The 24,869-nt window shown below is 41.3% G+C and overlaps 1 long non-coding RNA gene and 1 pseudogene across 1 annotated transcript; both read right to left on the reverse strand.

Annotated features, from left to right (window-relative positions):
* Positions 1-685: 685 nt before the first annotated feature.
* On the reverse strand, positions 686-23,179 carry LOC136155180 (uncharacterized). The gene is made up of 2 exons (XR_010660711.1): positions 22,776-23,179; positions 686-2,785 (listed from the first exon to the last, which is right to left on the reverse strand). It is a non-coding gene; the product is annotated as an uncharacterized lncRNA (long non-coding RNA).
* Positions 8,001-8,081, reverse strand: LOC136155182 (U4 spliceosomal RNA; annotated as a pseudogene).
* Positions 23,180-24,869: the final 1,690 nt, after the last annotated feature.

Genomic DNA, 24,869 nt, shown 5'->3' on the forward strand with positions numbered 1-24,869 from the left:
CTTTCCCCGGATGTAGTCCTGGTCACATGTTCTGGGGGACACATCCTTTGGGGCCACCATTCAATCCATTTTCTATGTATAACGTAGCCCTCATTTTAGGAGATTACTAAGGTCACATATAGACTGGCACAAACAGCCTTGTCAGTGGGTTGTCAGAAGAATGAGGATGCTGGAATCACTTGGAATGGATCAAGGCCTGGCTTCATCAGGTGAGGGGGAAATCACAGCGAGGAGAGCATCATGGGTCTTGTTTTTGTTTCCAAAATACTGCATCGGGTTGGCATATGAGATGCACCATGGGGGCCTAGTGTGTTGTCAGTGCCTGGTGGGGGTATTGGACTTGGGCCAGGGCTGCGGGTGTCAGGGGGAATTAGTGTGGAGACTTGTCATAGGTTCAGGAGGAGGGGCTGACAGTCACTCGGGCACATGGAAGTGGGAGCCTGAGAGGCACAGTGTTTCCATGCCCAACTTGGGTCCACACGCCCAAGTGCAGTAAAGCCGGTCTTCTGACACCAGGCTGTGGTGAAGGTAAGTGAAATGTTCATTGTAAAAGCAGCAATATGTAGAGGACAGATGGTTTGTGATTTAAAACCCCAAACTCCTTCAAGGGTTTCAGCAAAGCAATTGCAAAGGACAAGTGAGGGAGGGGGGTCACAGGTGTCAACTTAAAAAAATGCACAATGTGAGAGTTGCAAGTTAAGTTATATTTGGGCAAAATGAAGACTGTGGCCTGGGAGATAGCGAAACTGCTCCATAGAGGCAGGGGGGAAGGACAGTATAGATTTGATTTTGGTAAAGAAGGAATACATGCAATCGAGTACATTTTTTTTTAATAGAAAGTTTCTGCCAGTCTCATGAAGCTTCTGCTAGCCATGAGAAACCATCATCACCATGAAGGATTTTATTGTTCTATATGATGAGATACAGGAAGTGAGCTTATAAAATCACCTCCTGAGAATATCTACCTGAAGACCAGTCCTGCCAGTTCCCTGCTTCCCCAGAGCACAGAGTGCCTTATTTCTGCTCTCCACCCTGAGCTCCTTTCAGGGGATGCTGAAGACCAACAGCTACAGCAGCACATGACTGAGTCCTGGCAGAGGGAGATGGAAAGTGCCCATGGCAAGTGTCTGTCTGCAGCTGACACAGGGCGCATGATCAGCTGGCACACAGTTCTGGTGGATGGTAAGGTAGCACAGTTAACACACATTTTTAGGCCCCAGGAGCTCCGGGGCAATGTGCTCATGATCGCCAGGTAGTTAACTTCTTCCCTTTGGTGTCGGCTTTAGCATCTGCAAAGCAACTCAGGAAGTATGCATCGGAGACCGTCAATCTAGATATTTCAGAGAAGGGCTACAGCAGAGGATATAGGGGAAGGAGTCTGTCCTGGGAAAACCACATAGAGTCCTATTTGGTCACACCAGGTATCTGAGCTCAGCAACCCTGAAAGACGGGGCTGCCTCCTGGGTGTGGGGGGCAGCAGGATCACAGTCCTCTGAGGGGCCTGTTAGCCCCCGAAGTGAGATGGGGATGCACTGGCTGGACAAATGTGGCTGGCCTGGGAGAGGGACCTGGGCTAGAAATGTCACTGGAATTATCACAGGGAGGAAGAGCCAGAGCCAAGTGGGGGAAAGCGGATCGTAACAGACTCCACGCAGGTGACTGTGGTCCTGATGGAAGCAGTTCAGTTCAGTTCCGTTACTCAGTCGTGTCTGACTCTTTGCGACCCCATGGACTGCAGCACGCCAGGCCTCCCTGTCCACCACTAACTCCTGGAGTTTACTCAAACTCATGTCCATTGAGTCCATAGTGGTATGCAACCATCTCATCCTCTGTCATCCCCTTCTCCTCCTGCCTTCAATCTTTCCCAGCATCAGGGTCTTTTTGCAAGAGTCAGTTCCTCCCATCACATGGCCAAAGTATTGGAGTTTCAGCTTCAGCATCAGTCCTTCCAGTCCTTCCAGGACTCATTTCCTTTAGGATGGACTGGTTGGATCTCCTTGCAACCCAAGGGAGTCTTAAGAGTCGTCCCCAACACCACAGTTCAAAAGCATCAATTTTTCAGTGCTCAGCTCTCTTTATAGTCCAACTCTCACATCCATACGTGACCACTGGAAAAACCATAGCTTTGACTGGTCAGACCTTTGTCAGCAAAGTAATGTCTCTGCTTTTTAATATGCTTTCAAGGTTGGTCATAACTTCCCTTCCAAAGAGCAAGCATCTTTTAATTTCATGGCTGCAGTCAACATCTGCAGTGATTTTCGAGCCCAAAATATAAAGTCTGTCACTGTTTCTACTGTTTCCCTGTGGGGAGCCGGCCTGCTTAAGGCCCAAAAAGGCCCTGGGAAAGCCTTGAAAGAGGCCATTCCCTGTCCTGCCACCCCATGATAAAGTAGTAAAACATTTGCTGGGTCTCCTTTGTTCTTCCTTGAGAAAAACATAGTAGTGACCTTCACTTAGTGGTTTATCTTGGAATGCCAAAAACAAGATGTAAGCTTCTGCAATCACGTAAGACAAAGAATTGTATTGATGTGACAAACACCAGATGGCATTTTTTATGAACTATGTTTTCTGCTTGTACTAGTATAAAGGTAGCTGTTTTACTCAATAAAATCGCTGACTTGTCTAAAGAGCATTCAGCCCTCTCGACCCCATTCTTTACTTTCAGCTCTTCTTTCTCAGGCTTCCGTGCCGTTGCGATCGCGACTTGTTCATTTTGCCGGCTGGTCCCGGCAGGTGGCGCCTGAACACGGACTCGATCGGACTACAGGGTCGCAGCCGCTGAAACCTGAGTACAGAGGGGATCCCGAAAAAAAAAAAAAAAAAAGAAAGAAAGAAAAAGAAACGTGAGTAGGATTTTTTTCAGGGCGGAGAGGGTTTTTTAGTCGAGAGTATAAACAATGGGTCAAGGTAGTAGTAGAGAGCTTTTTGTAACTATGCTTAAGACTATGTTAAAGGAAAGAGGAGTTACTCTTGCTAAACATAAATTAGAAAAGTTTTTGTTGTTTGTAGAAGAAGTTTGTCCTTGGTTTCCTGAGGATGGGACTGTGAATATAGAAACTTGGAAGAAGGTAGGGGAGCAAATTCAGCAGTATTATTCTTTACATGGGGCTGAGAAGGTACCGTTAGATGCCTATTCATTACGGACACTTATCAGAGACTGTTTAGACCCTGAAAATGAAAGCAAAAAATTGGAGACTGCGTTAAAGAATATAATTGGCAAACCTCCCACTTTGCCTACTGCTCCTCCTTTGGAGCATGGTTCTGATACAGCAGAAAACCCCCCTGTACAGAGTTCCTCTGACTCTGATTCTGAATTAGACCCTGCTGAGCAAGCAGATGATCTGTGGGAGTTATTTGCTGCTGAAAAAAACCGCTGTTAAAACACAAGCGGGCTTATCCCCTTTTTGGGAGGTTAAAGAACTGCTTACAACTGTGACTAAACGTCTTGATACTCTTAACCTAAAGCTTTTTTCCCAGTCTTATGTCCCTCTAATCAGTTACCATCGCAGCCTCCGTCCCTTATTGCCGGATTAGACCCACCGATTGCTGATATGTAAAAGGGGTCTGAGGCTCCCGCACAGGCATTATCTGTAAAAGCACCTCCGAACTGTCCCCCCTCCAACTTGCAATTCGCCAGGCGAGGCAACAGGGAGAAACCTTGGAAGGATTTCCTATCCTTTTCCCCGTCCTTGAAGACGCTCAACAAAGAAGGTATTATGAACCCCTGCCATTTAAACAAATTAAAGAATTAAAACAAGCCTGTGCCCAGTATGGACCAACTGCTCCTTTTACTATGTCCATCACTGAGAATTTAAATAGTCAATATTTACCTCCTAGTGATTAGAAGCAGGTCTCTAGGGCCTGCCTCTCTGGGGAGATTATTTGTTATGAAAATCAGAGTTTGGAAAACAACGTGGAACTTATGCGGACAGAAATAGAAAAAATGGACTACAAGTAGGCTTTGAAGTGCTTATCTGCCTTTTCCGGCTCGCAGGCTGATTTACAGCACTATGGCCTTCAAATAGCTCCTGAGAAAGTTCAACATAGCCCACCTTATTCTTATCTAGGTTTTAGACTGGAAAGGGAGACTTTTAAAGCTCAAAAATTGGAACTTCGTAAGGATAATTTGAAAACATTGAATGATTTTCAGAAATTATTAGGAGATATTAATTGGATTCGTCCCGATTTGAAAATCACTATTGGGGAATTAAAACCTCTGTTTGATATCCTTAAAGGACCTTCAGACCCCACGTCGCCTCGGGTTTTGACTGATGAAGGACGCCAAGCTTTAAATATAGTAGAAAAAGCTTTGGCTGCTCAAACAAGCTCTCATTGTGATTATACAAAAGAATGGGGTTTGTATATACTTCCTTCTAAATATACCCCTACAGCTGTTCTTTTTCAAGATTCCCCTCTTTATTGGATACATTTGCCTGTTTCCCCTGCTCCGGTGCTCACCCCTTATTTTGATCTAGTCAGTAATCTTATCGCCAAGGGCCGTCAAGATTCCAGAGAATTATTGGGGAGAGACCCTTACTTTATCTGTTTACCATTTACAAAGGAACAACATGACTGGCTATTCCAGTTCAGTGATTCCTGGAATGCAGCCCTAGCTCATTTTGCCGGCAGATTAGAAAATCACTTTCCCGCTAATAAGCTGCTACACTTTGCTAGTCAACACGACTTTGTGTTTCCCTCCGTAGTTGTTTCGCAGCCACTTACAGACGCAGTCACCGTATTCACCGATGGATCCTCAAACGGGAAGGCTGCTTATGTTATTAATGGTACTGTTACCTCCTGGTTTACAGGCTGTTCCTCTGCACAAGAAGTAGAATTATGCGCCGTGTTTGCTGTTTTACAACATTTTGCCTCTGAACCTTTGAATGTTTTTTCTGATAGCCATTATGTTATTAGAGCTCTTAACCAATTGGAAACTGTTCCTTTTATTTATACTGTTAATTCAGTGATTCAGCAACTGTTTCTCGATATACAAGCTCTTTTACATCAAAGGACTTACAGCTGCTTTTTTGGCCATATTCGCACTCATTCGAATCTACCTGGAGCTCTTGCCTCTGGAAATGCATTAGCTGATTCAGCCACTCATATTTTCCTTTCCCAAACCCAACTCGCAGAACGTTCTCACCAATTACATCATCAAAACAGCAATACCCTCAGATTACAATTTAAAATACCCCGTGAAGCCGCCAGGCAAATAGTTAAACGCTGCTCTGTTTGTCCTCAATTTTTTTCTGTTCCTCACTACGGTGTGAACCCCCACGGCCTCCTTCCCAACCATTTATGGCAGGTGGATGTTACTCATGTTCTTCCCTTTGGTAAATTGAAATATGTTCATGTTAATATAGATACTTTTTCTGGATATATTTTTGCCTCTTTACAAACAGGAGAAGCAGCTTGACATTGTATCGCACATTGCCTTGCAGCTTTCTCCGTTATGGGAACTCCAAAGACCATCAAAACGGACAATGGACCTGGATATACTTCTGCCGCTTTTCTTAATTTTTGCTCCCATCTCTCCATCTCTCTTAAAACAGGCATCCCCTACAATCCCCAAGGCCAAGGCATCGTTAAACGAGCTCATCAGACATTAAAACACCAGCTATTAAAACTAAAGAAGGGGGAGTTATATCCCCTCACACCATATAATTACTTACATCATGCCCTTTTTATTCTTAATTTTTAAAATTTGGACTCTGAAGGCAAGACAGCAGCACAGCGATTCTGGTCCCTAGCCGCTACCAACAAACCTTTCGTAACTTGGAAAGATCCAATTACTAATCAATGGCATGGCCCTGACCCTGTTTTGATATGGGGGCGGGGACATGTTTGTGTTTTTCCACAGGATGCTGAAGCACCGCGCTGGCTCCCGGAGAGGCTGGTACGCCAGACGGAGAGGGTCGCTGACTGCTCGAATGGAGAGGCTGCAGATACGAGAGAGGAATGTTCTGCCAACAAATCAACAACTACATGAGTTCGTGGAACGAGCAAGACACTTTGCTGCGGATACAATCAATCCACACTCTTCCCCATCCTACCTGGTGCTTGCATTAGCATGCGTTGTTATGAATCAAGCCTTTCCTAGCGCTGAAGGAAATGTTTTTCTCTCTTGGGCTCATTCCTATGCTGATTTTTATAATACCTCTGTTTGTTGGGTATGCACTGCCATGGCTTTGTCAGTTGTAAATGGCTTACCATGGTGGGTGTTGCCAATAAGTCAGGAAGAATTACCTGCGGTGTGTGAATTTTTAAAACAAATATAAGCAGATTTACCCTAGCCTTAATTCTCTTAATATTACAGCTTTGACCTGGTGTAATTTGAAACCTTATGATTCCCGGATAAGATTTGATGCCAACCAAAGTTTTAAGATGATTTCTGCTGCCTTTAATCAGTATGTTAATTCCTCCAGTAAGGGAAAAGATCACCCCAGCCGAAATTTTGGGGACTATTATCAGATTTGGGATGAATACTTTTGGATGACCCCGGAGAAAGGACAGTTGCTGAAACAAGCAGACATTTGCTGGGAACAACAAGAACATCAACCCAACTTTGGAAAAAGAAATTTAGCCAGACATTTGTTAAAGCATATGGGTATTACTCCTAATTCTTTGTGTGAACGCATAATTGATGTTACTTTTTCTGTCAAAACATCCACGCCTTGGCCAGGATCTGATTGGCTTTATAACCCAGGCATCAGATGGGTTGCTTCTAAGGGAACAAAATGGATTTGTGGTCCTAATGTCTGCCCATGGCTGCCTGTGGGCTGGGTAGGACGGTGCAGCCTTGGATTTGTGTTTGCTCCTGGCCGCATTAGTCATAAGCCCATCAAGAACCCTGCCAACCTTCCCTTTTTGAAAGCGAGAAGGTCTCAATCTGTATTCCATTGGTATGATTATTTGACAGCAGTATTTGTTCCCTCTATTGGGATGGTTGACATAATGGCCCATGTAGATGCTTTAACTAATTTTACTCAGCAAGCCTTACTAGATACAAAGAAGGCTATTGAAGCTTTAAATGAAGAACAGAAACAAATGAGAAAAGCTCTTTTACGAAACCGAATGGCCCTAGACATTATTACTGTTGCTCAAGGTGGGACCTGTGCTATAATAAAAGTAGAATGCTGTGTGTATATCCCAGATTTATCTTCCAATGTGTCTGATGCTGTAAATGATCTTCAACATCAAATACTTTCTATGCAGGATTCCTCCCTTTCTTTTTGGGAGCAAGTTAAATCCTGGTTTGAGAGTGATTGGTGGAAAAACCTGCTCATAGTGTTTGTTATTGTACTCTGTTTTCTTTGTTGTGGACCATGTTTTTTTACAATGTATTATGAATTTAGTTACTAAAAGAATTATGAAGTTTTCCCATATTATGAAAAAATAATTTTGTTTTCCTTTTTCTCAAGGAATGAGTAGGGAAGCTCGGCTTTTTAATAAATAAAAAAGGGGGAGATGCGGGGAGCCGGCCTGCTCAAGGCCCAAAAAGGCCCTGGGAAAGCCTTGAAAGAGGCCATTCCCTGTCCTGCCACCCCATGATAAAGTAGTAAAACATTTGCTGGGTCTCCTTTGTTCTTCCTTGAGAAAAACATAGTAGTGACCTTCACTTAGTGGTTTATCTTGGAATGCCAAAAACAAGATGTAAGCTTCTGCAATCACTTAAGACAAAGAATTATATTGATGTGACAAACACCAGATGGCATTTTTTATGAACTATGTTTTCTGCTTGTACTAGTATAAAGGTAGCTGTTTTACTCAATAAAATCGCTGACTTGCCTAAAGAGCATTCAGCCCTCTCGACCCCATCCTTTACTTTCAGTTCATTTTTCTCAGGCTTCCGTGCGGCTGCGATCTGGACTTGTTCTCTTTGCCGGCTGGTCCCGGCATTTCCCCATCTATTTGCCATGAAGGGATGGGACGGGATGCCATGATCTTAGTTTTCTGAATGTTGAGTTTTAAGCCAGCTTTTTCACTCTCTTCTTTCACTTTCTTTTTTTTTTTTTTCCAATTAGCAATAATCGCGCCTCGGATAAACCTCATTGGCTACGATAATGCCACTGCGCAAAGCTTCCTCTTTCACTTTCATCAAGAGGCTCTTTAGTTCTTCTTCGCTATCTGCTATAAGGGTGGAGTCACCTGCATATCTGAGGTTATTGATATTCCTCCCAGCAATCTTGATTCCAGCTTGTGCTTCATCCAGCCCAGTGTTTCTCCTGATGTACTCTGCATATAAGTTCAATAAGCAGGGTGACAATATACAGCCATGAGGTACTCCTTTTCCTATTTGGAACCAGTCTGTTGTTCCATGTCCAGTTCTAACTGTTGCTTCCTGACCTGCATACAGATTTCTCAAGAGGAAGGTCAGGTGGTATGGTATTCCCAACACTTAAAATATTTTCCAGAGTTCTTTGTGGTCCACACAGTCAAAGGCTTTGGCAAAGTCAATAAAGCACAAGTAGATGTTTTTAAGGATGATGGAAGCAACTCTGAGCCAAGAGGAGAGGCTGTCAGGGGCTCAGCTTCATTCTCTCGCTCCTTTGCTTATCTGTAAATTCCTAATCCTATAGTGAGGAGCCTGGCTCGCGCCATCTGCTGTTTATCAATTTATTTCTCCTCTTCAGATTGTATGTAAGGTGGTTTCAGCATTGTTAGCTGCTACTCCCTGGAAAGAACTCCATGAAATAAAGCCCACTGTTTATGGAAGCCTATTGAAAATAGGACACTTGAAAGATGAACTCTCCAGATTGGTAGGTGCCCAATATGCTTCTGGAGATCAGTGGCGAAATAACTCCAGAACAGAATGAATTCAGAGATGGAGCCAAAACAAAAACAGCACCAGCACCTGACTGGTGATAGAAGCATGGTCTGATGCTATAAAGAGTAATATTGCATGGGAACCTGGAATGTTAGGTCCATGAATCAAGGCAAGTTGGAAGTGGTCAAACAGGAGATGGCAAGAGTGAACATCGACATTTTAGGAGTCAGCAAACTAAAATGGACTGGAAGGGGTGAATTTAACTCAGAGGACCATTCTGTCTACTACTGTGGGCAAGAATCCCTTACAAGAAATGGTGTAGCCATCACAGTCAACAAGAGAGTCTGAAATGCAGTACTTGGAAGCAGTCTCAAAAAAGACAGAAGGATCTCTGTTTGTTTCCAAGGCAAACCATTACCGTGAATATCACGGTAATCCAATTTTATGCCCCAAACTGGAATGCTGAAGAAGTTGAAGTTGAATGTTTCTATGAAGACCTACAAGACCCTTTAGAACTAACACCCAAAAAAGATGTTCTTTTCATTATAGGGGATTGGAATGCAAAAGTAAGAAGTCAAGAAACACCTAGAGTAACAGGCAAGTTTGGCCTTGGAGTACAGAATGAAGCAGGGCAAAAGCTAATAGAGTTTTGCCAAGAGAACACCATAGTCACAGCAAACACCCTCTTCCAACAACACAAGAAAAGACTCTACACATGGACATCACCAGATGGCCAACACCGAAATCAGATTGATTATATTCTTTGCAGCCAAAGATGGAGATGCTCTATACAGTCAGCAAAACAAGACCATGAACTCCTTATTGCCAAATTCAGACTTAAATTGAAGAAAGTAAGGAAAGTCACTAGACCATTCAGGTATGACCTAAATCAAATCCCTGATGATTATACAGTGGAAGTGAGAGATAGATTTAAGGGACTAGATCTGATAGACAGAGTGCCTGATGAACTATAGATGGAGGTTCGTGACACTGTACAGTTTCAGGGAGTGTTTGACGGGAGGATTCCTACGTGCTGTCTCTCATGAGCCCTTTGTCCCTCTTCAAGCGGAACAGCACGCTGCTCCCAGGGACTGAGGTCACTGTGTGAGGCAGGCTTGGGTCTCCTTTAGTAAACATTCTCTTTAGGACAAAACTGCTTAGTCTCCTTCCCCTTCCTTGAGATATGGATTGCCTCCTGACCTTGTGACTAACATTACCCCTTGTTCCCTTGGTAACGGTTGCTGTACGTTTGGTTTTCTGATCTCTATCATTCCCGAAAGAAGCTTCTTGTACCACAGCCTATATATACTCATAGGAAAATCATTAAAGCACCTTTGCTCCATCAGAGCTTAGGTCCCCGGGTCTTTTTTGTCTCTCTCTCTCTTTTTCTCTTTTACTTTCTTATTGTCGACTCCGTACCACCAGGTTCCGGTCTATAAAGGACCCCAACAAATGGCGCCAAGGAACAGGGACACTGGTATAGGTGGCGTATCGGGCGGAGTGACTCGGGGACCTATTGAGGTCGGTAAGTACTAGGGCATGGGTCAAACGGCTGGCCAGCCCCATTATTTTTCTACTTTACTTCACCATTTGTTTACATTTCAGGGACTTCTGGTTTCACGCCAATGAATAGAGGCGTGCCTTCAAACAGTAGTTGAACATAATCCTTAGTTTCCTGATAAATGCAGTTTTGATTTAGAAATTTGACTCCGGGTCAAAGAAAATGTCAAATGAGCAGCCAAAAAAGGAAATAATATTCCACTTGATCTCTAGCCCCTATGGGCTCTTATTAAAGCTGTAATTCTGCCATTTCAAGGTACATTCTAGCCCTTCCAATATTCAGCAACAGACAGAACACTTATTACATAAATATAAATTACATGATTAAACTTTACAAAAGGCCCAATTAAAACAATACAAAATATCTCAAAATTTTCTCACTAGCCCTGCCCCGGCTGCTCCAAATGCTTCTTCTCTGCCAACAGTCGCAACTCCAGAAGTCTCTCCTTTGTTGGAACCTAATGAAAAGTTATGCTAATTTTTAAGCTAGATTAGAAGCTGCTATTTCCCGTACTGTAATCAGAGAAGAAACCAAAAAACAGCTGGAGAAATTACTTGTTTATGAGAATGCAAATCAGAAATGTCAAAGAGCTATAGCTGCAATTTGTGAGACTAGTACTATTACTGATTATTTGAAGGCTTGTCACAATCTAGGATCAAAAACTTTAAAAATGCAAATACTAGCTGAAACAATGGCTACTACCTTTCAAAAAGGGAAATGAAGGATACTTTACATGTGGAGATAAAAACCGTTTAGAAAGGGACTGCCCTAAGAAGGCTAATAAAAAAAACCTCCAAAAATTTGCCCTTGCTGCCAAAGAGGAATGCATTGGGCCAAAGACAGTTAATTTAAATTTGATATTGAAGGAAAACCTATTCCAGGAAACTCCAAACAGGGGACCTCCCAGGTCCCCTACAACAAAAACCAGGGGCAAATTCTATCTTTTCCCTCAAACCCTCAACGTCCAGCAGTACTCCCATTAATATACCAGCCCTAAATGATTTTTTCCTTTACCCTTAAGCAGTCCCTTCTAGAATACCTACTGGACTTTTTGGACCCCTGCCCCCACAAACCTTCAGTCTTTTACTTGGCTGATCTAATTTGGCTTCTAAAGGAATTACTGTTCACCCTGGAATAATTGATTCAAATTATAAAAGAGACATTCAAATTATGATGTCAGCTCAGATTCTATGGCAATTCAAAAGGGGGGACAAAATTGCTCAACTACTTCTTTTGCCTTACATTTCTATTAACTCCTCTAATAATGTACAGACAGGCAGATTTGGCAATACAGATCAAAAACAATCCTTATGGACATCATTGATATTTAAATATGTCCGACCAAATATAAATATCAAAATTAATGGTAAAAGATTTTCTGGTCTCCTCGGCACTGGATCTAATATTATTATTATTTCCAAACACTTGTGACCCAAATCCTGACCTATACAAAAGGTCTCTTGCCAAATTGCAGGAATTTCTCAAACCAAAGTACAAGAAATTTATCAAAATATTCAAATCTACCCATATGATAGACCAAAAGGCCAACCTACAGCATTAAGACCTTATGTGATAGATGCACCCTTAATCTAATAGGAAGGAACTTACTTATGCAATGGCAAACTCAGATATACATTCCACATTTCTCCTAGGGGCCACTGCTCATTGTTAAACAAACAAAGCAAGTATTAAAATAACTGAGAAAAATTATGAGCCTATTTAGACAAAGCAATGGCCCCTTATGAAAGAAAAATTACAAAGCTACTAAAGAACTTATAAACACACAATTAAAATTGAAACATATTGAGGAATCTTGCTCTTTTTGGAACTCTCCTACTTTTGTTATAAAAAAGAAATATAACAAATGGTGTCTCTTAACAGAGTTTAGAAAAGTTAATTTTTTTATTAAACCTATGGGTGCATTGCAACCAGAGATCCCATCACCTACTACTATTCCTCAAAATTGGCACATTATTATTACTGATTCACAAGATTGCTTTTTTAATACACCTTTACACCCTTTAGACCGGGAGAGATTCACTTTCTCTCTCCCTTATCCTAATCATATCGGGCCTCATAAAAGATTTCAGTAGACTTTGTTACCTCAAGGTATGCTTAAAAGTCCTGCTACTGCTGCTGCTAAATCACTTCAGTCGTGTCCTACTCTATGCGACCCCATAGATGTCAGCCCACCAGGCTCCCCCATCCCTGGGATTCTCCAAACAAGAGTACTGAAATAAGGTGCCATTGTCTTCTCCATAACAGTCCTAGTATTTGTCAAAATTTTGTAGCCAAGGCTTTACTTCCTATGTGACAGCAATTCCCTCATGCATATATCATTAATAATATACTATAGCTACAAAAAGGAGAAATGATATTTTTGACACTGAATGGCTATGATATTCTTTAGACTCTGGAGAAAACTGATTAAAATAAAATCTTTTTTGAAATTGCAAAACCGGTTCTTCTTGCACGTGCAGTTAGGAAAATGTTAACTTGTTAAAATATTTTTTTGGAGCTCCAGTTCTGCCTGGGAAACAAAAATAGGCCTGAGAAAAAGCCTTAAGTTAACTCTTATCATGTCCTTGGGATACACAGCCCACTCTATCTAGGACTCCAGCCACTAACAAATTGGTGGAGCTCAAAATAAATAAATAAAACAAAAAGGTATTTTAAATTTCAAACGGAGAACTATGCCTATGTATCTAAAATTATCTATGTCTCAATGTATGTCTTTGTTTCTGGATAATATAAAGTTAATAAGCGCTATTTAAATTCAACTTCACATGAACTGAAAAGTATTCAATATTAAATATAATGTTTATTTAAATATAAATATAATTTAAATATAATTATTTGTTAATCTAATTAAGACATGTCTTAAGTCATCAACATTATATAATACTTTTGTTATGCCTTGGTTTGGGGTAAACTAAGTTTGTCAACAAAAAGGTAACTTTATATATATATACAAATATATAGATGAGATGAAAACTTTTAGATAAGCTCTATTAGAAATAATTATATTTTTAATAGAATAATCTATTATCTATAATCTAAAGCAATCTCTTAGGATTGGAGTGACTTAGGTTGCTGGAGTTGTACTGAACTAAATAGTGGAAGTTTGTTGAATGGCTGGGTCATTTCCAAATGAAGTGGGATTTTGAAGCATTAATTGCTGAATATTGGCTTACTCTTACAACGGATTTTTCTTGCAGAAGAGCTGAAGAGATTTTGAGCTGTTAATGAATATAAATATATATTTGTATAAGAATGGATATATATAATATGATTTGATAAATATGTTCAATGGTCTACAAAATGCTAACATACAAGACATTTCATGGTTGCTATAGAAAAGTAAAATATATGCTTTCAATAGAAAGATATAAGAAATGGCAAATAAAATGATGAATATAAATTTTTTTAATTGTTGAAACATTTATTATAGAATAAAGGAATATTTGCATAGGTTTTGGTAGGCTAGTTTTTAATTGTCGTTCTAGCTACAGCAAATGTCCTTTCTCCAAATTAGGCCAAATTAGAAACAAAAGAAAAATTCTGGGAAAACAACATTTAACAGAATTAACTTTGATCAGCAGATACATTCAGACTGCAAATATAATAGAAAATGCAGTTGAAATGCTTGGGTGGATCACAATGAAAACCACAAAGTATGGTGTGTTTACTTGAAATAAACGTTGCATTTGTTTATTGTGCTATCATATTTTGTTTTGGCCTTTTAACTTTTAGGGATGTTTAGTGCTGGAATTTTAGAAGGGCTTGTGACAAATGAAGGAAAATTTTATGGCAAATAGATGTGACTCATTGTCCTGAACTTTCTTCCTCTTCCTTCTTACATGTCTCGATCAATACAAATTCTTCTTTTCTAGGGGCAACACCTCTCTAAGGTAAGACTACACAACATGTTATAACCCAGCTATCAACTTACTTCACGATAATGAGAACACCTAATTCCATAAACAGACAGTGACTCTGCCTACATTTCTAAGCAGTTCAAACCGTTTTTACACTCATTCTCTATTAAACAGATGGCAGACATTCCTTATAGTCCACAAGCACAAGACAAGATTGGACAAACACATTACACACTGTAACCGCAAATAAAAAAGTAAATAAGAGGAAATACCCAGGAGCACTTTTGGCTTCCTTGTCCAGAGCAAACTTTACTGGATTCTGGCGTAGTGTAGTCTCTAAGCCTGTAACTATTGCTGGTGTGACTTTATTTCTGTTCCCAATCTGTAGGATTCTTAAAGCAGGGCGAGAACGGCATAAAAAAAAACACCATTTCCCGAATGGATTATTTGTTCCTAAGAATATCAGAAATGTGGAATGTTTGCCTTCTTTTCAGGTCTGTCTTGGAAGTGTAGTCATCCTCTTTAACACACTGAACAGTGAGACTCAACAGTTGCTAAGCTGCATTTCTTTTTCAAGGACAAGGTCAAATATATTTGGATGTGAGCAACATTTCATTTGTCAAGTTGTTCTGCATCACCTTTTCAATTTCACTTAGGAAAAAATATTTGAAAGGTTACTCCTAATCCTTTGCCCCAAATAACACAAACCACAGCCAAATACCAGTCCCAAACAGATTTCTGAATGATTTTTTTCTTTTGGACTGAAAAATTTCCTAAGAATGTTTTCATCATTACTGCTTTCCTCTCTTTTTATGACTATTGTTAATATAGCCTTATTTGTTTTAAACTTTTTAAACTTACCACAAACAGAGGTTTTGACAAAAGCAAAAAACAAAAAACAAACAAAAAAAGGAAGTTTTGAAACATTAAAGGACACCTCCTTTCCTTTGCCCATTTGATATCAAGACGGGTTAACTAATCAATGGAAATCTAAGAAACTAATCTTACAGGGAAAGGGTATGCTTCTATTTCTCCAGATGGATCCAACGAGTTCACATGACTTCCTCTTCAGAAGATTCAACCTAAGGGGGCCCCCAGCATTCAGACTAGAGATGAAACAGCAAAAAACCCAGGAAGAAAGAATTCCAATACAAGCTGTGGCGACATTAAAAATTTCCAAAAAACACCGCACTCGACGCCATCAACCTTATGTTCTCCCTTCTTGGGGACAGATAAAAACCCTTACTAATCAAACTGAAAATCTGATTTCTCAACAAGGAATGCCTCGGAATCCTGAAAACAATTTTCTTCGCTATGCTTGCTTTGCTTGCTTTTGCTTCCCCCGCTCAGGCTGACTTGATTGATCACACTTACTGGGCTTATATACCTAACCCCCCTTTTTTTATTGTAGGTTGTAAAATGGACAGATATAGGACAAATCATATCCACTAATGAGTCAACACATATGCCCCCTCCTTGAAACTTGGAGGGGCCCTCTCATCCTGAAAAAAAAGAAAAACTAGTTAATATCTTTCTAGGTTATGAAATCCTTCCTTTGTGTATGGGTACAACAGAATTATGCATAAACGTTAGCCGACAAACTTAGGCCTTCCCCTGCCTCCAAAAGAGGATTTTCTGATGTTTCTCGGATTACTTACTGCTCTTTCTTTGTCCATGAATCATGTTTATACTACTAAAACTTTAAGAAAAGAATTAAAGAAAAAACAAAGAACACTATGCAAAGGGTTTACTAATAAAAACTTTAAATATATTCCTGTTCATTAAGACAAATGTCAGGCAATATCAAGAAAATTAATGTTTAGAGCTAATCATACAATTGTCGATTGGGGACCCCATAGTATGTGGTTATCGAACTGCTCAGATGATATTAACAATACTATGTATGATCATATTACTCAAGTAACATGGAAGGTTACTAATACTACAATGGAACATTACCATGATAGAGGACTTCTTGGCCAGCTTGACGATGGAATGGCCCCCACCTCGTCCTCGAGTCATCCTTGATAAACAGATTGGGCCTAAACAATGGGACACCTGAAAACTTGCTGCAAACACCGAAGAACTTGGGACTTGGGCCAGACATTCCCCAGGGACCAATCATAGCCATCAAATGGGTTGGAGATCAATGAACAGATGTAAAAAAATACATGATGCTAAAATGTGATTGAAATTCTACTCAATTTCATGTTACTCCTGTTCATTTCTATAATAGTGGCTACAACTGGAAACAAATCAAGTTTCATATACAAAACATATATGATAATGCCTTTCTGAATGTACAGTTATTACAAAAAAAATATGTGAAACCTTTTCTAACAATCTGACCTCTTCCACTAGTATGAGAACTTTAGCTAAACAATTAGCTGATCAATTATCTGGGCTAGACCCACATGAATGGTTTCAAAGCCTTACTCATAGCATTGGGTCTAGAACTATAATTTTGGTGATTGTCTTAACAATTATATTTGTTGTCTACTGTTGCCTTCATGCAGAGATTGTCAAAACTGAACAAACTCTGATGGTCAGAACTCTTCTTCCAAATATTATAAATAAATAAGGGGGAATTGTCAGGAATGTTTGACGGGAGGATTCCTACGTGCTGTCTCTCATGAGCCCTTTGTCCCTCTTCAAGCGGAACAGCACGCTGCTCCCAGGGACCGAGGTCACTGTGTGAGGCAGGCTTGGGTCTCCTTTAGTAAACATTCTCTTTAGGACAAAACTGCTTAGTCTCCTTCCCCTTCCTTGAGACATGGATTGCCTCCTGACCTTGTGACCAACATTACCCCTTGTTCCCTTGGTAACGGTTGCTGTACGTTTGGTTTTCTGAGCTCTATCATTCCCGAAAGAAGTTTCTTGTACCACAGCCTATATATACTCATAGGAAAATCATTAAAGCACCTTTGCTCCATCAGAACTTAGCTCCCTGGGTCTTTTTTGTCTCTCTCTCTCTTTTTCTCTTTTACTTTCTTATCGTTGACTCCATACCACCAGGTTCCGGTCTATTAAAGGACCCCAACAGTACAGGAGACTGTGATCAAGACCATTTCCAAGAAAAAGAAATTAAGAAAAAAAAAAAAGGTTCTCTGAGGAGGCCTAAGAAATAGCTGTGCAAAGAAGAGAAGCAAAAGGCAAAGAAGAAAAGAAAAAATATACCTATCTGAATGCAGAGTTCCAAAGAATAGCAAGGAGAGAGAAGAAAGCCTTCCTTAGTGGTCAATGCAAAGAAATAGAGGAAAACAACAGAATGGGAATGATGAGATCTCTTCAACTAAATTAGAGATACCAAGGGAAGATTTCATGCAAAGATAGGCTCAATAAAGGACACAAATGGTATGGACCTAACAGAAGCAGAAGATATTCAGAAGAGGTGGCAAGAATACCCAGAAGAACTGAACAAAAAAAAAAAAAAGGTCTTTACGACCCAGATAATCATGACGGTGTGATCACTCACCTAGAGCCAGACATCCTGGAATGTGAAGTCAAGTGGGCCTTAAGAAAGCATCACTGTGAATAAAGCTAGTGGATGTGATGGAATTGCAGTTGAGCTATTTCAAATCGTGAAAGATGATCCTGTGAAAGTGCTGCACTCAATGTGCCAGCAAATTTGGAAAACTCAGGAGTGGCCACAGGACTGGAAAAGGTCAGTTTTCATTCCAATCCCTAAGAAAGGCAATGCCAAACAATGTACAAACGACCGCACAATTGCACTCATCTCACACGCTAGTAAAGTAATGCTCAAAATTCTCCAAGCCAGCCTTCAGCAATACGTGAACTATGAACTTCCAGATGTTCAAGCTGGTTTTAGAAAAGGCAGAGGACCCAGAGATCAAATTGTCAGCATCTGTTGGATCATCCAAAAAGCAAGAGAGTTCCAGAAAAATACTATTTTTGCTTTATTGACTATGCCAGAGGCTTTGACTGTGTGGATCACAATAAACTGTGGAAAATTCTGAAAGAGATGGGAATAGCAGACCACATGATCTGTCTCTTGAGAAATCTGTTTGCAGGTCAGGGAGCAACAGTCAAAACTGGACATGGAACAACAGACTGGTTCCAAATAGGAAAAGGAGTAGCTCAGGCCTGTATATTGTCACCCTGCTTATTGAACTTATATGCAGAGTACATCATGAGAAGCTCTGGACTGGATAAGGCACAAGCTGGAATGAAGATTGCCGGGAGGAATATCAATAACCTCAGATATGCAGATGACACCACCCTTATTGCAGAAGGTAAAGAAGAACTAAAGAGCCTCTTGATGAAAGTGAAAGAGGAGAGTGAAAAAGTTGGCTTGAAACTCAACATTCAGAAAACTAAGATCATGGCATCTGGTCCCAACACTTCATGGCAAATAGATGGGGAAACAGTGGAAACAGTGGCTGACTTTATTTTGGAGGGCTCCAAAATCACTGCAGATGTTGACTGCAGCCTTGAAATTAAAAGACGCTTACTCCTTGGAAGAAAAATTATGACCAAGCTAGACAGCATATTAAAAAGCAGAGACATTACTTTGTCAACAAAGGTCCATCTTGACAAGGCTATGTTTTTTCCAGTAGCCAAAAAACTGATGCTTTTGAACTGTGGTATTGGAGAAGACTCTTGAGAGTCCCTTGGACTACAAGGAGATCCAACCAGTCCATCCTAAAGGAAATCAGTCCTGAGTGTTTGGAAGGACTGATGTTGAAGCTGAAACTCCAATACTTTGCCCACCTGATGCAAAGAGCCGACTCATTGGTCCCGGGAAAGACTGAGGGCAGGAGGGGAAGGGGACGACAGAGAATGAGATGGTTGGATGGCATCACTGACTCGATGGACATGAGTTTGAGCAAGCTCTGGGAGCCGGTGCTGGACAGGGAAGTCAGGTGTGCTGCAGTCCATGGGGTCATCAACCGTCTGACACGACTGAGCCACTGAACTGAACTGAACTGTGATTTTCCAGTAGTCACATATGGATGTGATTGTTGAACTGTAAAAAAGGCTGAACACCAAAGAATTGGTGCTTTTGAACTGCACTGTTGGAGAGACTCTTGAGAATCCCTTAGAGCACAAGGAGATCAAACCAGTCAATCCTAATGGAAATCAATTTTAAGTATTCATTGCAAGGAGTGATGCTGAAGCTGAAGCTCCATTACTTAGGGCACTTGATGCAAAGGGCCGAATCATTAGAAAAGACCCCAATGCTGGGAAAGATTGAAGGCAGGAGGAGAAGTGGATGACAGAAGACGAGACGGTTGGGTGACATCACCGATTCAAAGGACATGAGTTTGAGCAAACTCCAGGAGATGGTGAAGGACAGGGAAGCCTGGCATGCTGCAGTCCATGGGATCACAAAGGACTGGAAGCGACTGAACTACAATGGCAATACATAAAACTGATAACCAACAAGGACATACAGTATATCATAGAGAATTCTACTCAATATTCTAGAATAACCTAATGGGAAAAAATCTGAAAAGAATGGAAAAAAAAAAAAAATATATATATATAACTGATTCGCTTTGCTGTACAGCTGAAACTAACACAAGAGTGTATGTCAAATTTACTTTAATAAAATTTAAGAAAAATTGTTTCCTGTTGGAATAAGGTTTTATATTCCTTTAGAACAAATATCCACAACTCCTAATAAACATCTCAGAAGGTAAGGGGTCTTTCCTATGACTTCCTCCCATTTAATTTGTAGTTTCATAATGTACGTTTTTATTCATTACAATGAGTCATGAGCATTGAGGGGCCCAGTGACAACCAGTAACAACTAACAAGAGAGAAGAAGCCATCTTCTCTGGCTGGATGTTGCATCTCTAACATCCAGCACAGAGACTACACTCTAAAATTGGGTGGTTTTGGTTGTGTGGCTTTTGAAGGACATAATGTACACTGAATATCTGAGATGGGGGAATATGACACACAGATTCTTTCAACAAGAGAGAATTTTTTTTTCAATATTCAAATTTTTTTTTTTAAGTTTTAAAACTGAACTATAGTTGGTTTAAAATATTGTGTTAGTGTCAGTTGTATAGCATAGTGATTCAGTATTTTTGCAGGTTTTACCCGAATACAGTTTATTACAAGATATGGCTATAATTCCCTGTACTATACAGTATAGCCTCACTGATTATCTATTTTATAACTAGTAGTTTGAATCTATTAATCCCATACTCCTAATTTGTCCCTCCCCCTTTAGAAGAGAGATTTTTTTGTAGACTTCTCAGCCTAGGTGAGTTCCGAATGAAAAGCTCCTAACTAGGAATCTTCCCTCCGCCTCTTGAATCTAGTGAAAATAAAGGAGAACAGACTAAAAAGAAGAACTAATGGGAATGGAGTTGGACCCTGTGGGGACCTCCGCATGGCCCCTCCCACTTGTTTGTAGAAAAACTTTAGCCTCCAAGGCTCCGCCAGAGTCCCAAAGAGCAAACGTAATCAGAGAAGTGAGAAGGTGGTGAAACAAATGAAAACAGTTGAACAAGACAAAATAACAACAGTTAAACCTTTGAACAAAGTCAAGGACCTTTAACTCTTCCTCAAGGGCTGCAGAGAACTTTCTGAGCCATATCCGTGAGCTCTTCTGCAGATACTGACACCCGCACCAGGTAGAAGAAGTTAACTGCATGCTGGCTACACCTATGTTTACCCCAGACCAGTTGAAACCTGGTCATGGTTGATAATACTGACTCCTAAAACCACCCAGTTAGCTCACCACCAACCAACCCAGAAGGAGGTACACCAGCTATCAGGCACCTCACACCCGTACCCCTAACGTTCCCTTTCAAAACCCTTCCCTGAATTTGGGGGAGAATAGATACTTGTACATATATGGTGGAGTCACTCGCTGTGCTCCTGAAACTATCACCCTTTTTCTTCATTGGCTTGACTTCAAGATAAAATAAGTTTTTTGAAAAAATGTTTTTTTGTCCTTAGGAAACCTAAGTCACATATTTTTCTTCATTCTACTTTTCCAAAAAGTGCCTTTATTTTTTCGAAAATACTCTATCGGGAAAGGTTTAAGATTTTGTTAATTCTCTCATAAACCAGCCTACCCTCCTTGTAAGAAACCATTAACTGTTTAATATAAAACTTGGGGACATATATTTCGATGCTGCTATCTGTATACCTCCTCCTGTGTGTGTGATTATGTGTGTCTATATCTAGCTGTTTCTCGCTACTGGAAATACGCTGCACAACCTTGTGAAGCTTGCCTTGCTTTAACAATGAATCATTGACATTAGAAGCAACAGCAAGAGCAACAATAAAACCCTCCCCTGGAAGTCATCAGACAGTTGGTGTCTTTGGAGAAGGAGCCCTCTGTTCTCCTTGCCTGGCCCCACATTGGGCACCTTGGAATAAACACCACACTTTCCTTCATCACAACCTGGTGTCAGCAGATTGGTTTGACTGTGCATTGGGCAAGTGGACTCAAGTTTGGTTGGGTAACAAAATCTAACCAACTCCTTCAGGAAGACAGGAGGCAGTGTATAGGTTGTGTTATAGCTTCTCCATAAAACCTAGTCAAGAACTGGAGAAGTACTAGATGATTTCAATAGTCTCCTTAAGATTGATAGTTAAAATAACTGTCTAGTGTGAGGGTTAATTTATGTGTCGATTTGGTTAAGCTTATGATACCAGCTGTTTGGTCAAATATCAGTTTGGATGTTTTTGTGAAGATATATTGCCAATATGATTAGTATTTAAATCCATAACTGAAAAAATAAAGTGCAATTCAAGAAAGACAGATTCAGCTTAAACTGAAAGTCTTCTGAGAAAGAGAGGTGAGGGCTTACGAAGACAAAAAGCCACAGGTTGTCAAAAATTACCTGATGAGAACTGGGACTGACTCTCATACGAGTCAGGAAATATTTGGCCTTACAGAATCACAAGGTATACAGGGCAGGGGTGGTACGATTAAATGTATGGTTAAATGTTGCCAAAGACTCCTGCCTGGAAAATCGCATGGACGGCGGAACCTGGTAGGCTGCAGTCCATGGGGTCGCTAAGAGTCGGACACGACTGAGCGACTTCACTTTCACTTTTCACTTTCATGCACTGGAGAAGGATACGGCAGCCCACTCCAGTGTTCTTGCCTGGAGAGTCCCAGGGACGGCGGAGCCTGGTGGGCTGCCGTCTATGGGGTCACACAGAGTTGGACTCGACTGAAGTGACTTAGCAGCAAGACAAGCTGAAAGGATTTGGTGCCCATCAACTTCAAGTTTCCCTGGACTGGTTCCAGAGGCTGAATTGCGGCCACTCTTCTAGGAACTCTTCTAGGAACAAGGGGGGAAACTGTGGGGAAATAAACTTCCCTGGGATTTAGCAGAGGCTCTTTGTCTCTCACATCTCCAGCCATTCATCTAATTAATTGCTCCAACCTGAAAGGATTCATAGTCTCATCTCCCCAAGGAGACTAAATATTATAGCTCAGGATAGGTCCCCCGAAGGCGCTCCGTCTCATTAAGAATTTATATTTCAAGGAGAGATGAGGCCAAGATATGGCTCCTTAAGAGATTGTGTTACCAGCAAGGAAAGGAAAATGCAACTTACGAAGAAAAATACTAACCTCCTTTCCCTTGTGCTTAGTCTGGTTTCTCTTGCTCACAGGGCGATACCTGCAGAGGCCTTGCTCCTGGCCCTTCAAACCGCAGTTGCTGGTGTGAACCGCCTTGGCCGACGCTCCTGCTTAGGGTAGGGGGGCCGTGTTCGTAGATGCTGCCAGGACACCTTAATGCAAGATGGCAACGAGCCCTGTGAGCCCCATTACCTGGAGCAGCTGCTCCCAGAACCCTCCAACTCCACCCCCGCCCCGCTGACGAGGGCCCTGTGGAGCAGCCCCACCCGCGGCCTATTGGAGAGCGTGGGCTGTGCAGGGGGGCTCCCACCTTTCAGTTCCTTAGCTTCTCAACACAACTCATTCCACTGGCAGAGCGACACTGGGCTGAAGGACCCGTTTGGGGTGGGTACCAGCGTTACTTACATATCAAAAGCCAGAGTAAGGAGGATATCCTGCCCAGGAGAGGAAAAGGCCCTTCACAAGCAGCAGGGACAAGGTTTCCTGCCGTCCTACACCTGCTGGTGTGGAACAACTGACCTGCTCTCAACACACGGCCCCGGGTGCAGTCCTGGGCGAGGGGGCAACACCTGTATGTTTACTGTGAGATATTTAATAAGGACTGTGTCGCTGATCACAATAACCTGTCCGTGCCTTCAGGATAAAAGGAACGAATACTGAAAGCCCAGCCAAAAGCAAGAGTGTCTCAAAGAGGTGAGTGACAGTGAACGCCAAGAGGAAGGAGAAATTCAGACAAACAAGGACTGGAAAGCTGTGGCTTTGATTCAGTGACGCGGAAGTCATCAGTGACTTGGGAGCAGTTTTGAGGAAAGAGAGGGAAGACAGTCTAGAGTTGCTAGAGATACAGGCAAACCTTTTGAGAAGTTTGTTGTGGGACCTAAGACTGTCTGGTACCAGTGAGAGGGGAAGAGCAAGGCGAGAAATTTATAGAAAGGAGATTGGAAATCATCATCAGAAGATACAAATTAATGAAATAAAGTAGCAGATCACTGGGCAGTGCAGCATGTGAATCGTGTGGAGAGAGTGAGGGGGAAGGATCAGCAGTCTCACATGAAACTCGAGTTCTGCCAAGTCAGACACTGAGAAGACAGAAGGAAAAGGGGATCAGGATTAAGTGAGCATTAGTGACTTTCAGCTCTTGGAATTGTGTAGGAAAACACTTCCTCCACCCTCTTAGGTTCGGTGTTTGGGAATCTGCAAATTAAATTGTTAAAAGCAGATAACCATGAGAAAAAATACTTAATAGTTTCCTGGCAGTCATGTACACATGTGACATTTGGACCATAAAGCTGAGCACCGAAGAATTCATGCTTTCAAACTGTGGTGCTGGAGAAGACTCTTGAGAGTCCCTTGGACAGCAAGGAGAACAAAACAGTCAATCTTAAAAGAAACCAACCCTGAATATTTTCATTGGAAGGATTGATGCTGAAGCTCCAATACCTGATGTATTGAGCCACCTGATGTAAAGAGTCGACTTATTGGAAAAGACTCCAATGCTGGGAAAGATTGAGGGCCGTAGGAAAAGTGGGCGACAAAGAATGAGACGGTCGGATGGTATCTTCGACTCAATGGACATGAATATGAGCAAACTCTGGGAGATGGTGACAGACAGGGAATCCTGGAGTGTTGCAGTCCCTGGGGTCACAAAGAGTTGGACATAACTGATCAACTGGACAATAACAACAACATGCAAAGCTTCACACAGAAATTTGACTTGAAGGGGAGGTGACAACTGGGAGTTGATATACTACTTAATAAATGACAGGGAGTAGGAGATAAAGGCATCTTCTGAGAAACTGGTGACTTGGGGGAGGAGGGGCACTGACAGGAGAACAAATAACATTTCGGAAAGAAAAATGGTACTTTAGGAGGATATATGGGAGATAGGGGGGTATTGTGAAAATGTCTGTTTGTCTGGTGCTTGGAACTTTTCTCTAATTTTAAGACTTTTTCCAAAACTAAAACAACAATAGATAGGTTGATAGGTAAAGCAAAGGTGAAAAGTCTTAGGCAGATCTTATTTATCTATGAGGAAATTTTCCCTAATTTTAAGTCTCATTCCAAAAGTAAATCAAAAGTCAATTA

The sequence above is a fragment of the Muntiacus reevesi genome, unplaced genomic scaffold, assembly GCF_963930625.1.
Source record: "Muntiacus reevesi unplaced genomic scaffold, mMunRee1.1 SCAFFOLD_186, whole genome shotgun sequence".
In the NCBI taxonomy this organism is placed as follows: Eukaryota; Metazoa; Chordata; class Mammalia; order Artiodactyla; family Cervidae; genus Muntiacus; species Muntiacus reevesi.